Source organism: Plecotus auritus (assembly GCF_963455305.1).
Source record: "Plecotus auritus genome assembly, chromosome: 1".
Classification (NCBI taxonomy): Eukaryota; Metazoa; Chordata; class Mammalia; order Chiroptera; family Vespertilionidae; genus Plecotus; species Plecotus auritus.
The window spans coordinates 119,150,513-119,164,883 of NC_137770.1; the positions used below are offsets into that span (position 1 = coordinate 119,150,513).

General features: G+C 41.7%; 1 pseudogene across 1 annotated transcript; it reads left to right on the forward strand.

Moving 5' to 3' along the window:
* The first annotated feature begins 3,514 nt into the window (after nt 1-3,514).
* LOC308240957 (protein SPT2 homolog) lies at nt 3,515-4,094 on the forward strand (annotated as a pseudogene). The gene has a single exon. The product of its transcript is annotated as a protein SPT2 homolog (transcript).
* The last annotated feature ends 10,277 nt before the right edge of the window (nt 4,095-14,371 follow it).

The window sequence follows — 14,371 nt, forward strand, 5'->3', positions numbered from 1 at the left end:
TATCTCCCTTCAGACATCTCTACATGCACACATTTCCTTTCTTCTGTTTTATCTCTATATAATTTACTATTTTAGGTTCTTAATATGGATGCAAAACATGTAAATTTTCAACTTTTATTCCTAGTATGTGCATTTATGAGTGCACATTTTTTCATAAGTTTTGGTATGTGGTATTATCATTTAGTTCAACTTATTTTCTAACTTGAATTGTGATGTATTGTTGGGGTTAGAAGTGTATTTGACAACTTTTAAATATAAGGAGTTTCTAGGTACTTCAGTTCCTGATTTCTGGATTAACTACAATGACAACAAGAAACATATTGTATATAATTTCAATTCTTTGAAGTTAGTTTACCCCTGCTTCATAGTCCAGCAGGTTCACTTGAAAAATAATTGAAATGCTCCTCCACTGACATCTTGTGTGCATCTTGGGAGTAGCACCTCAGTGCAGGTCAGCAGGACAAGGGGGTGGCTACAGTGGAGCATCTCTAAGTGCTGAATGAAATGCTATTTAGGAGTGTATTTCAGAACTTTTAAAACTAAGAACTTTCCTATCATCAACCAATCAAGAAAAGACAAGTGCTGGCAAGGATGTGGAGAAAAAGGAACCCTCGTGCACTGCTGGTGGGAATGCAGACTGGTGCAGCCACTGTGGAAAACAGTATAGAATTTCCTAAAAAACTTAAATATGAAACTCCCATTTGACCCAGTAATCCCACTTCTAGGACTATATCCCAAGAAATCAGAAACACCAATCAGAAAAATTACATGCACCCCTATGTTCACAACAGCACAATTTACAATAGCTAAGATTTGGAAACAGCCTAACAGCCCATCAACAGATGAGTGGATTAGAAAACTATGGTACATTTACAAACTGGAATACTATGTAGCTATAAAAAAGAAAGAACTCTTACCATTCATAATAGCATGAATGGACCTGGAGAGCATTATGCTGAGCGAAATAAGCCAGTCAGAGAAAGATAAATATCACATGATCTCACTTATTTGTGGAAGATAATGAACAAAATAAACTGATTAACAAAAATAAATCCAGAGACTAAGAAGCATCAAACAGACCGTCCAATCTCAGAGGGAAAGCAGGGGAGGGTGTGGGGAAGGGAGAGATCAACCAAAGGACTTGTATGCATGTGCAACTTGGGAATAATACCTTAGTGCCTTTCAACAGGAAAAGTTGTTGGGTACAGTGGGTTATCTGATTGTTGAGTGCAGTTTGATGCTCAGGTTGTTGAAGTGTTTTACATCCTTACTGAAGTCTTTGTGTGAGGCTATTGGTTCTGAAAGAGGTATGCTCTGTTTCTGAATGAGAGAGGTGTGTTAAATTTATTACGATTATAAACGTATCTAGTTTCCCTTGTAGCTCTCTTCTATGAACTTTGATTTCATGTTATGAAGGGCTTGTGAATTTGGATATTCCTGGTAAAATGAAATTATTCATATGAAGTGCTCTTTATTTATAGTAATGCTTTTTGCCTTCAAGTCTCCTGTGTTATCATATACTTTTTATTTGGTTTATATTCGCTTAATATACTTTTTTCCATTCTTTCACTTTTGATATCTTTGTACCCTTAGGTTTTTGGTAGCTTTCAGTTTTTTTATTAGTTATGAGTAAAATTAGTTAATTTTTGGTTCAATATTTTTCCCCATTCAGTTGTTTCAACACTCTTTATTATATAATGCATATTTTCCCACTGACCTAAGGAGATATTTTTATTTTACCGAATTTCCATATGTATTTGAGTCTATTACTGGACTTTGTTATCTGTTCCATCAGTTTATCTATTCAAAGGACATTATCCAAGTTTTTTAATTACTGTAGCTTTATAATACAACGAGAGGCCTGATGCATGAAGATCCGTGCAAGAATGGGCCTTCCTTACCCTGGCTGCCAGCACTGCCTTCGCTCTGGAGCCGCCTTTTCGCTCTGGCCTGGAGCCGCCTTTCCGCCTTGCCATGCTGCCCAGAGGCCCAGAGTGACTGGGGCAGTGCAGAACACCTGCATCATCGCCATGGCAATGATGCAAGTGTCCCGCCCCACCCCTGGCTGCTCGGCGCCTGCAAATTAACCTGCCATCTTTGTTGGGTTAATTTGCATACTCACTCCTGATTGGCTGGTGGGCATCACAAAGGTATGGTCAATTTGCGTCTTACTCTTTTATTAGTGTAGATACATTATTCTATCTGTTTGGGTAGCTTTTATTCATTCATTTTTTTCAGAATTTTATTTAAAAATATTTTTATTAATTTCAGAGAGGAAAGGAGAGGGAGACAGAGAAACATCAATGATGAGAGAGAATCATTGATCAGCTGTCTTCTGCATGCTCCCCACTAGGGAGATCAAGCCTGCAATCAGGACATGTGACCTGACCAGGAATCAAACTGTAACCTCCTTATTCATGGGTCAACCACTGAGCCATGCTGGCCAGGCCAGAATTTTCTTTTACGTTTTTCATTTGAACATGTGAACTTAAATGAGCTTGTTTTGGTCTTAAAAATCTTGCTGATATTTTAATCAAATCATAATAAATTTATAATCAACATTGGGAGATTGACATCATTATGGTTTGTTGTTGTTGTTTTTTACCCAAGAATATGATGTTACTGTCCAGTTGTTCAAGTGTCAGTTATTGAGTAGTATTTAAAAATTTTATTTATACAGATTGTGCACATTTTTGTTAAGATCATTCCTAGGCATCTTATGTTTTGTTGCCATTGTACATTTTCTTTGGTTATATATTTAATGTACTGTTTTAAAGGATATGTATTTATATCCATGCTATCTCTCTCTTTCTCTCTGAAATAAATTAAAAAATATGAAATGGGTACGATTATTGATTGTTAGCAAAAAAATCAATATGAACTTTTATTTCTTCACCATATAAGCAAGGATTCAGACATTTTGGGAGTACATGTCTATCACCATTTCCTGAACAAAGATTTTTAAAAATATATGGTAATACTGATTTTCAGAGAGAGAAAGGGAAAGGGAGAGAGAGACTGAAATATTGATGAGATAGAGATATCACTTCAATCAGCAGCCTCCTGCATGCCCCCTTCTGGGGATTGAACCCACAACCCTGGCATGTGCCCTGACCAGGAATCGAACCAGCAACCTCTTGGTGCCTGAAAGAATACTCAATCCAATGAGTCACACCAGCCAGGCTGAACTGAGATTTAACAATTAAATTGAAGTAACTTATTCTTAACTGAATGATTATGTCAATGAATGCGGAACAATCTACTAATTTATCTTGTGGATGTAAAACTTTTATTTAAAGTTTCAAAGGTGGGAGCACAGCATTGGACTTGTAAGGATATAGGCTGCTTGAGGAAGGGGGCAGGCAGACCGCCTTGGACAGTGCTGGAATTGGTCGTGCTGAGTAGAGGTAGAAAAGAGGCGGCCAGCCAGTTCATTTGGCTGCAGCTGGCCACTGAGTAAGATGCACTTTCATTCCCCTCCGAGAGCCGGCCCATTTTATCCAGTTCAGTCAACATGGATTTCAGGGAAATTCTCATGATAGCTTCTAAAGGACAAGGAACCAACAGCATATGGAAAAGGTATGGTTTGGCAGTGGGTCCTCCCAAAAAAGATCCCAAAGTTAAAGGTGTCCAATCAGCAGCATACAAGCTTTTCTCAGAAGAAAAGTGGAGGAGCTCGGACAAAAAACCTTAGAAAGAAAAAGGAGAAAAGAAGAACTAGTGAAAAAGTGAATTGAGCTAAAACATGAGAAGAAAGCAAAAGCTATGGCCAAGAGGACAAAGGACAATTTCCATTGTTAAATGGGATTCCTGTTGAGGAAAAGTCAAAGAAAAGACAGGCAATGGAAAGCCACTAGTCAGGGAACACACCAAGAGTATGAAATGGAAGAATTCTTAGAATACAATCAAGCAGCATCAGAGCAAGAACCTCCTCCCAAAGTTGAAAGTAAACCAAAGGTTCCCCTTAAAAGTGCCCTACCATCATGAACTTCACTGACCTACTCAGGCTGGCTGAGAAAAAGCAGTATGATGTGAGAGTCCATGTCCCGCATGGTTCTGGGTTTGGGATCTGCAGAAGGGCTGTGGGCAAATGATGAGACAAGACAAGAAATAATAATTTGGAAATAATGGGGGGGCAGGCAGAGAGTCCAATGCAAGGGCAAGGACTTCACTGGTGCCCAGGCCCTGCCAGCCTTTTATTCAATTTTAGATACACATATCGCCCTTAGGCAGGCAATTCCGGTAACAGACAGACTATCTTAAAGGTCAGTAAATATTAGTAAAGATTTACTTTGAGACTATTTGGTCAGGAAATTGCTTGAGCCACCATTGTCTCAACTAAACAATCAGTGGATAGCTTTGGCCCTTGCCAGAGCTCAAGGTTCACGAGCCTTCTGCATTCCTTGTTTACACTTTTCTGATAGGGAAGGCAATGGGTAGCTTCCAACATCTCCCCCTTCTCTTTTTCTTAATAAATGTTGAAAAGTGCATGCCACCTGAAGGGTTCAAGTCCTTTTAAGACTCTTCATTCCACATCTGCAGACTAGAAATAAACATAAGAATAAAAATGAGACAAGCAATAGTGGTTATGCTGAGAGGCAAATGTAAGGAGATCCAGTGGAAGAGATTAAATTCATTCATGTCTTTTTTAAATTTCTGCCAGGCATCTAAGGAATTAGTTTATAAGTTTGCCTGGGATAATTGTATAATATGCTGTTTTAATTCTAGAATATCAAGGTTTATGTTATCTTTACCCCAAGTACCAAGGTGATTTTTTATTGATTCCCAATAGGGAATGGAGTAACACAAATCTGGGAAAAATTATAATGACACTACAAAGATATTCTTTGTTCTAAGTTGTGTATTTTATCACCCATCCACAAGACTGTAGACTTTAATGGTGATCATTCTATCTCAAACTGGCTATCAATTCTTTTTTGTATAGACCGGTTGTACAAACTGAGAAGTTTGAACAGTTTGTACCATGGATGAAGCAGCAATGCCCACAGAAGTAAGTAATGTTACGAGGGCAAAGAGTCCTGCAATTAACATTCCAGGAAATCTTTTTTGTCTTTTTAAGATTTTTACCAGATCATGTAACAGTTGGTAGGTTTGATGTGATTCCCAAGGCTCGGTTCGGTTAGTAGGAAACTAAGCGAAAGCCGGTTGTTTTAAAATCATGAGGGAATCCTTTTGGAATGTAAAATTAATACAATTGGATAGTGCAGCCTGTGCATGACACCTCACACAGATGGCTTGTAATATTAAGGTGCATCTGGATGGGGCCTGAGAGGAGTACAAACGGATCGAATACACAGGTGGTGGGAAATACTGTCTTATTGGGAGTTCTCCATAAGGTACGAATGGAATTATCTGAGCTATAGTTAAAACTATACTATTTAATAGGTGCAAGTGCAGCAGCTAATTTACATTATGTATTTTTTAGGGGCCAATTGTCATGTTGAAATTGAAATCCAACAAATCCTCCTCCATGCCATGAAATGGAGTGATTAGCTTCAACATATAGATAGGATGCATTCCCCTTCCATTTTAGGGTGCGATTGTTACTATATGCAAACCCATAGGGGCTCCAATCCACAAAGAAAAAACTGTTAAGTTTGCTGCTGGTGGGGTGGTCACTATAACAGTCTTGCCAATTAATTTCTTCCTCGATGGGGTGCCATTCATGAGACTTTTTACATAACGGCTGACTGTGGGGGGGGGGTGTCTTAATAAAGTTACATTTTCTGCACATCTCCCCAGAGTAAGTAGTGATAGTAGATGTATTTTGGCTTTTGCTCCCCTCTCCTTTGGTGTCCATGTTAGCCAGAAGCCTCTTTTTAATTTTACACACAAAGGAGCTGTGGTTTGGTTCTGTGTCATACAAAAGGGAAGCTAGGTGGTGATACCCATGTAATTATACTTTGCCCATATACTTCCTTGCCCCACCCGTGGTCCTCCTGGGTGACCAAGGTGTTTGGTGTTATTGGTGACTACATTAGGTGGGGGATCAGCCCACGTAAGGTGTCTTACCCATGGAGGGTCAGGAACATAAGTCCAAAATACTTCTCCATTTGCCCCCGTAGCATTACCACACAGCTGATGACTGCTAGCAGGGCAAAAAAGACGTTCTCAGGCGTTCTTGGGGTTCTGGTCTCCTCACAAATTCTCTCAGCTTTCTGGACCATCTTCTTCACAATCCCGCAGGTGACCTCTGGGCTATTTGTCTTGTCCTCCTCCCATTCCCTATCTTCAGTGGGTTGCTTGGGGCTGCTGCTATCTGCAGCTGGGGTAGTCGATTGTCTGCAGCTGTAAGGCATGGCTCCAGGTGCAAGGTCCTCATTAACCTGGCCAGTTCCTCCCTTGGATCCATGTTGAAGTTTAATATTTCTTGTGGGAATCCACATGGGCTTTGAGAAATTTTCTGGAAATATACAAGCGTAGCCTTTACCAAATGTTAACGGGGGTTGGGGCCCTTCCATAAACCAGACTCAGGATCTTTCCATTTAACCAGACCATTTTCCTTTGGCTTATTCTGACACCAGTTTATTTCCATGGGTGTCTTGCCATCGGCATTACAAGTGAAAAAAATTAAAGTAATTAAGGCTTAGTGTAGTCTACCTACAGGCGATTTCTCCATATTCCCCCTTTTCTGTTTTTCAAGTTGGGATTTTAGCCTATGATGCTGGCATTCTATAATTGCCTGTCCCTGCGAATTATATGGTATTCATGTAATGTGCTGAATTTTCCACTTTTTACAAAATTGCTGGAAATGACAGGTTGTGTAAGCTGGTCCATTGTCAGTTTTAATGATTTTTTGAATCACCATGATGGCAAAAGCAGCTAGGCAATGATTAATAACCTGTTTTGCCGTTTCCCCTGTAGATGCAGTAGCCCTTAGGCCCTTTGAAAAGGTATATACAGAGACAAGCAATATCCCAAGGTGTCCAAAAGGAGTATAATGTGTTACATCCATTTGCCAGATATGTTCCCTTATCAATCCTCGAGGGTTAATTCCTGTATTAGACCTTTGAGGCAGATGTAACATACAAGTGGGACATTCTCTGATAATCTGTTTTGCCTTCTGTCGAGTGATCGAGAATTGTTTGGACAACATTTTGGCAGGCTGATGAGATTCTGAGGCATGTTTTAATATAGCAACCAATTGATCAGCATGTGCATTTCCTTTTGTTAGCCGGCCAGGTAATACACTGTGAGCCCTGATGTGAGTGTACAATCTGCTGAACTTGTTTAAATAGTAAAAAATAAACTTTGGTCACTGAGCCATTTTAACTGAGCAATTTCAATTCTATTCACTAGGCCCACAGCATAAGAAGAGCCAGAGATAATATTAAGAAGCTCTTGGAAATCCTGCAATGCAGCCTTAATAGCCTCTAATTCAATTCTTTGTACAGAAGTATGACTGGTCAGTATGACTCGGTCTGAATTCATTGTATGATAGGCAGCTTTACCATTCGATGATCCATCAGTAAAAACAGTTAATGCTCCAGGAATAGGTTCCTGCCTAGTATTTTTTGGTATAATAAGGGGGTATAATATAAAAATTGTAGTAATTTGTCTTTTAATAGGTGACAACTAAGTTCCCCTGAATATCCACTTAGTCCAATTTGCCAATTCAAATCAGTTTGAAATAATATTTCTAATTGCTTCCCAGTGAGGGGAAGGTAAATGCATTGGGGTTCTTCTCCTCTAAACTGCCTGCAGCATTTTCTAAGTTGAGGTATCAACTGAGCCGTAGTTCTATATATTAACCACAGTTTTAGAGGATTGATGCCCTAGGTGGACCCATTCAATAATAGCAGGAGAGTTTTTTGGAAGATGACTCCAGTGGGACTATTTGCAGTAGGGTTAATCTGTCCCAATAAAGGCAATTTAGGCTCTATCCATGCTAATTGGGCTGAAGAGATTGCCTGCTCAATTCTTAGCAACTCCTTCCTAGCTTCATCTGTTAATGTTCAGGATGAGGAAAGATTAGAGTCACCCCTAAGTATATTAAATAAATTTGTCATTTCTCCTGTAGAGATTTTCAGATAAGGTCTTAACCAGTTAATGTCCCCTAATACTTTTTGAAAGTCAGTTAAAGTTTTAAGGCAATCTTATTTCCACCTTTTGAGTCCTAATACGTTGGTTTTCAATTATGGTTCCCAGATATTTGAAAGGCGTTTCTTTCTGTACCATTTCTGGAGCAATTTTTACATTGCCAAAGTCTGCACTTCCCATGGACTTGCTAAGAGCAAGTCATCCATGTAATGAATAATGTAACATCAGGAATATTTGTCCCTTAAAGGCTGAACAGCTTGAGCTACATATTTTTGACACTAGGTGGGGCCACTGGCCATTCCTTGAGGCAAAACTTTCCATTGATATATTTTCATGGGTTCTATATTATTAATAGCTGGCACTGGAAATGCAAATCTCTGTTTATCTTGAGGTGCCAAGGGAATGGTGAAGAAACAATCCTTAAGATCTACTACTATAAGAGACCAATCTAGAGGAATTTGAAAAGGCGCTGGGAGTCCAGGCTGTAAAGCTTCCATGGTATGCATAGTAGTGTTAACCGCTCTAAGATCATGTAACAATTGCCATTTTCATGCTGCCTTCTTAGGTATAGTAAATATAGGTGTATTCCAAGGACTATTGGAAGGCTCTATGCTCTATTTGTTCCTGTATTAATTCATGAATATGACCTAATTTCTCCTTGATTAATGGCCACTGATCCACCCATATAGGTCTATCATCTTTCCATTGTATAGGATCTGCATGAGGGTGAGGAGATTGAGCAGTAACCACTCCTCAAAAGGTTGATATCCTAATCCTCATCTTCCTGGGTTTCCTTTAGCTTGGATGGACTCTTTAATTCCCTGATTACTTTTTCCCTAAGCTTTGACCAGTCTGATATCCCATCTGAGTTATTAACTGCTATCCTTTGCTGGTAATAATACAAGCTTATAAACCTTCTAAAACATCCTGGCCCCATAAGTTGACTGCAATCCCAGAGACTATGTAAGGCTGAAACCATCCTGTCTGTCCTTCTTCATCTTGCCACCTTAACACTGCGACACTGCATTGTGTATTATCAGGAACTCTGACCCCCATGATAGAGCTTATAGCTTCTACCATGGACCAACTTGGAGGCCAGAATTCTTTGCTGATAATGCTGACATCCGCTCCAGTGTCTCTTAAACCTTTAAACCGTTTTCTCTCTATTCTTAAATTAATCATAGGATGGGTTTTGCTAATTTCATGTATCCAATAGATATTTGAGCTTCCAAATCCTTGTGTTCCTCTTTTCCTATTTATAGCTTCACCTTGCTGAATAAAAGGTAGAAGTAGTATCTGAGCAATTCTTTGTCCTGAAGTAATTTGCATAATATGATTACATTCTAATATTACCTTAATTTCTCCCTCAACAGTCTGAATCTATGACTCCAGGCAGAACAGTTAGTCCTTTCAGAGTTTTTCCACTTCTCCCTAAGATTAATCCTAAAGTTCTTGGTGGCACAGGTCCCCAGATTCCTGTAGGAACAGCTTGCCGAACCATATCGGGGCTCAAAGTGACCGCTATAGTACTGTTAAAAACTAGGCCTGCGCTCCCTGGAGTGGCTCAGATGAGGGAGTCCACTGTGGGCCTTGCAGGGCAAACTTCCCCTATTGATGATGGGGTTCGGGGGCCGTTTCCCTGTGGTTGGCCATTCTCAATGTCTTGATCTAATGGCTGCCCATTTTTATGAAATTTCTATCTACATTAACCAACCCAATGGTTTCCCTTCTGACTTCTAGGACACAGAGAGGTTTAATCTGTGTTGATTGAATTGGGAGGCAGAATGCTCACGCCTTTCCCTAGATCGCCACCTTGTGTCCTTCTTGGTTGCTTACATTCTTTTTTAAAATGTCCTGTTCTTCCACAATTATAACACCTTTTATTCCCCACTGTTACAGCGGCAGCGAGTAAGTTTGCTTGAAAAGTGCCTCACCCCACATTCTGACGTGTTCGAATCATTTCTGTAATGGTACTATTTTTTCTCAGAGGCATCAGGCATTTCTTACAATCAGCATTGGCATTTTCATAAGCTAATTGCTGAATTAAAATGTCTCCTGCTGTTTCATGTTGAATCTGGCATCTCACTGCTTGAGTGAGGCAAGCCATAAAGTCAGAAAATGACTCTGTAGGCCCCTGCATACATTTACTAAAAGCTCCCTCAGGGTCCCCTTTTGATGGTAAAGCCCACCAAGCTCTTTTTCCACAAAGTCTAATTTGCTCATATGCCTGTTGCACATAATTTATCTGATTTTGCATGTCATTATATTGTCCCAGTCCTGTCAGCATTTCATAAGTTATTTGAGCATTCAGCCCGCAGTTTGCATGGGCTTGCTTCTGACATTTCTCCAAAAATTCTCCCTTCCATAGTAAATAATCTCCTCCGTGAGCCAGAGAATACCAATCATAAGGAGCTAAGAATGCTTCAGAAATATTAGTCATAATTTCTCCGGTAAAAGAGCTATAGGACCATTCTGGACTATGCTTTCACGCAAGGCCTTTATCATTTTAAAGTCAAATTTTTCATGCTGTCTTATTATATGATTTAGGAGCTGTGGGTCAGATACTTGTATAATAGGAAAAGCATGTTGGTCCTCCACCGTCATGTACTTCAATCCTTCTCGGATAGCTCTTTGCATAGGTGATTCTATTAATGGTGAATTAAATGTTTCAGGATTAGGACATGGAGGTGGAGGGGGCCATGAAGGCCATTCCTCCAATTTTTCTTTTTGCTCCTCTTTAGGAGTGGAAGGTGCAAGGGGTGGGGGTTTATCCTCTTTTGTTTCTCTAGAAGGCTTTAGCAAATGCAATACCATGTTCCACAAGGAGAAACAATTTGGAGGCAAATTTTTCCCCTACTGCTGAGGTTTTTTCAAGTTCTGACTAACTCTTTCCCAACATTCAACATCTAATGTACCTTCTTCAGGAAACCAGAGATTATGTTCTATAATAACATGCAAAAACTGTAAGAGAATACCTTCTGACACTTTAATTCCTTTATCCTTAAGCATGCAAACCAAAAGTCTACAATAAAGCTTCTCCCCTTTTGACAAATTCTGCCCCATTAGCCTGACTAAAAAAAGATGTTCCCACCCTACTTACAGATCTCGACTTCTGCAGCTGGCTGTGGGCTTTGTACGCAGCAAATTTCCCCACCTATCCAGTGAATTCTTTTTCCCCAACTTGCTGGTGAAACTTTGTTTTTCTGCTCCATCATAAATCTTCTTTTCCAGACATCCATCATTCGAGGTGCCAGATGTGAGAGTCCACGTCCCGCATGGCTCAGGGTTTGGGATCTGGAGAAGGGCCATGGTCAAAAGAAATAATAATTTGGAAATAATGGGGGGCCAGGCAGAGAGTCCAATGCAAGGGCAAGGACTTCACTGGTGCCCAGGCCCTGCCAGCCTTTTATTCAATTTTAGATACACATATTGCCCTTAGTCAGGCAGGCGATTCTGGAAGACTATCTTAAAGGTCAGTAAATATTAGTAAAGATTTACTTTGAGTCTGTTTGGTCAGGAAATTGCTTGAGCCACCATTGTCTCAACTAAACAATCAGTGCATAGCTTTGGCCTTTGGCAGAGCTCAAGGTTCATGAGCCTTCTGCATTCCTTGTTTACACTTTTCTGATAGGGAAGACAATGGCTAGCTTCCAACAGTATGAACCAGTGGAAATCAATGTAGTGAAAAAAAAAAACACAGAAAAGTGGCTTATGATTGCACAAGAACTTAGGGAGTGAAAAATTCTTGAATGAAGAGATATGAAAAAGAAGCCTGAAGCAGATGCAGGACTACCTCTGACCAAAATGGTGCCCTCTCATACTGAAAGTATGGGCACAAAATCCAGCAGAGTTTCCAGGGACAAGCATCCTTCTCCCAAAGGTACTTCTCTTCCTCATGCTGAGAAGAAATCCAGACCCAGCACAGATAATAAGAAACATTAGGTTTGTTTTCATCCAAATCCATGCCAGGAGAGAGGACCAAAGTAGGATCCAGCAACTGTTCCCAAGCCTCACTTCAAAAGGACCATGACAGGCCTGTTTTCGGTGGGGCTGGAAAGACCCACTTGAGCACCTTTTCACCAAGTGTTCCAAAGACTTCTGCTAAAGGGACTCAGAAATCTGTTACTGAGCACACAGCCAAAAATCTCCTCTCTTCCTAGCCATTCCAGACCTGGACCTGTGGTCTCCCCACATAAGGCTAAGAGTCCAAGTGTCAGGCTGTAAGGCAGCAGCTCCAGCCTAGCTCCTGGGCAGCCCATCACAGGGAGTCTTCGGCCTATGGTTAGTTCTGGCTCCGTGCCCACTCACCAGAATGGCAGCTCCAGCTCAGGACCTGAGTGATCAATCAGTGGGACCAAGAGGCCAGCCAGTGACTTAAATCCTCCTGGAAGGACAGTCAGCAGTACAGGTGGCTCTGGATGACCCATCAGTGGCCCAGGTGGTTCTAGGAAGTCAGTGGTCAGTTCTGGTGACTCTGGGTGGCCTGTGCACAATCCACATAACCGACAACCAATGAGTGGCTCAGTGCCCCCCAAGCGGTCAGTCAGTGGCTCTGGGCGATCAGTAAGTGGCACAGTTTCCGTTGGACAGACTGTCAGCCATTCAGGCCCTAGACCAGTGAGCAGCTTGGGACCTGGGTGAATAGTTAGTAGCTTAGATCCCCCCCATAAGCCCAAATGCACTTTTGTCTCAGAAACAATATCTTCTAAGAATATCATTACCTGGCCCACCAATGGACAGATGAATGGAATGAAGCCTTCTTTAGCTGGCTACAGATCTGCCCAACATTCTCAAGGGTTTCCCTTCCCTGGTGGTTACAAAAGACAGTGAGAATATGAAGAGGAGGAAGATGAGAACTATGACTCCAAAATGGAAGATTTTATCAAAGATGAAGGAGAATCTCAGGAAGAAATATCTAAGCACGTTCTTTGGATATGATGAAAAAAATACAAAGATGAAGAAGCAAAGAGTTTAAGACCAAGTATGCAAGATGACTTAGAGGAAATGAGATGGGAGGAAGAAGCAACGAAATGCCGAGAGGTCAAGAAGCTGAAAAGACGTTAGCTGCTGCTTTTATTTATTTTTGTGAAACACTGGAGACATTCTACTACAAAGAAGTCCTGCCTTTGGACTGAAGAAGCCCATTATCATTTTAGATTTACTAGTGGCCCACTGCACGAAATTCGTGCACCAGGGTGGGGAGAAGGTGTCCCTCAGCCCGGCCTGCACTCTCTCCAATCTGGGACCCCTTGGGGGATGTGCGGGATCGGGCCTACGCTGGCAGTTGGACATCCCTCTCACAATCCTGGACTGCTGGCTCATAACCGCTTGCCTGCCTGCCTACCTGCCTGCCTGATTGTCCCTAATCACTTCTGCTTGCCAGCCTGATCACCCCCTAACCACTCCCCTGCCGGCCTGATTGACACCTAACTACTCCCCTGCTGGCCTGAATGCCCCCAACTGCCCTCCCCTGCCGCAAACCTGCCTTTTCCACCGGGACCCGCCTGCTCTGCGTGAGGTGCAGGAGATGCTGGGACCACCAGGCCTCACCACAGGAAGTGGCTGCTGGGCCCCGCCTCTTCTGTGCACTTGGCCATTTTGTGGCAGCCATCTTGCGGCAGCCATCTTCTGGCAGTCATCTTGTGGCAGCCATCTTGTGGCAACTTCACGTGGGAGGTGTTTATTAGTATAGATACTTGGATCCCCAAGGACAAAGAATGGATACTATACACTGAGTGGCCAGATTATTATGATCTCTGAACGCATAATTATCTGGCCACTCAGTATATATATATATATATATATATATATCCTATCTAATCAAAGAGTAATATGCAAATTGACCATATCTCCACTATACCCACAATCCATGCCCAGCAGCCAATCAAAAGCAAGTATGCAAATTAACCCAACCAAGATGGTTGCGGCCACGGAGAGAGCAGGAGGCTTGGGTTTCCCCAGCAATAGAGGAAGCCAAGCTTTCCGCCTGCCCTGGCTGGCCCAGGCCTCTGCTCAAGGCTACAAAGTTTCAATTATAGAAGATAAATAAATCCCAACAAAAATGGTGGCAGCCACGGAGCTGGAGAGAGCAGGAGGCTTGAGTTGCCCCCGCGATGGAGGAAGCCAAGTTTCCGCAGCCCTGGCCTGCCTTGGCCTCCACTGAAGGCTAAAAGTTTCAGTTATAGAAGATAAATAAATCCCAGGTACCAGGGCCTCTGCTTGGGTCACCGGGGGGCATGGCTGGCCTGCAAACCACCACAGGCCTCTCACCAGGCCACCCCACACCCCAAGAGAACCCCCACCCTGATCC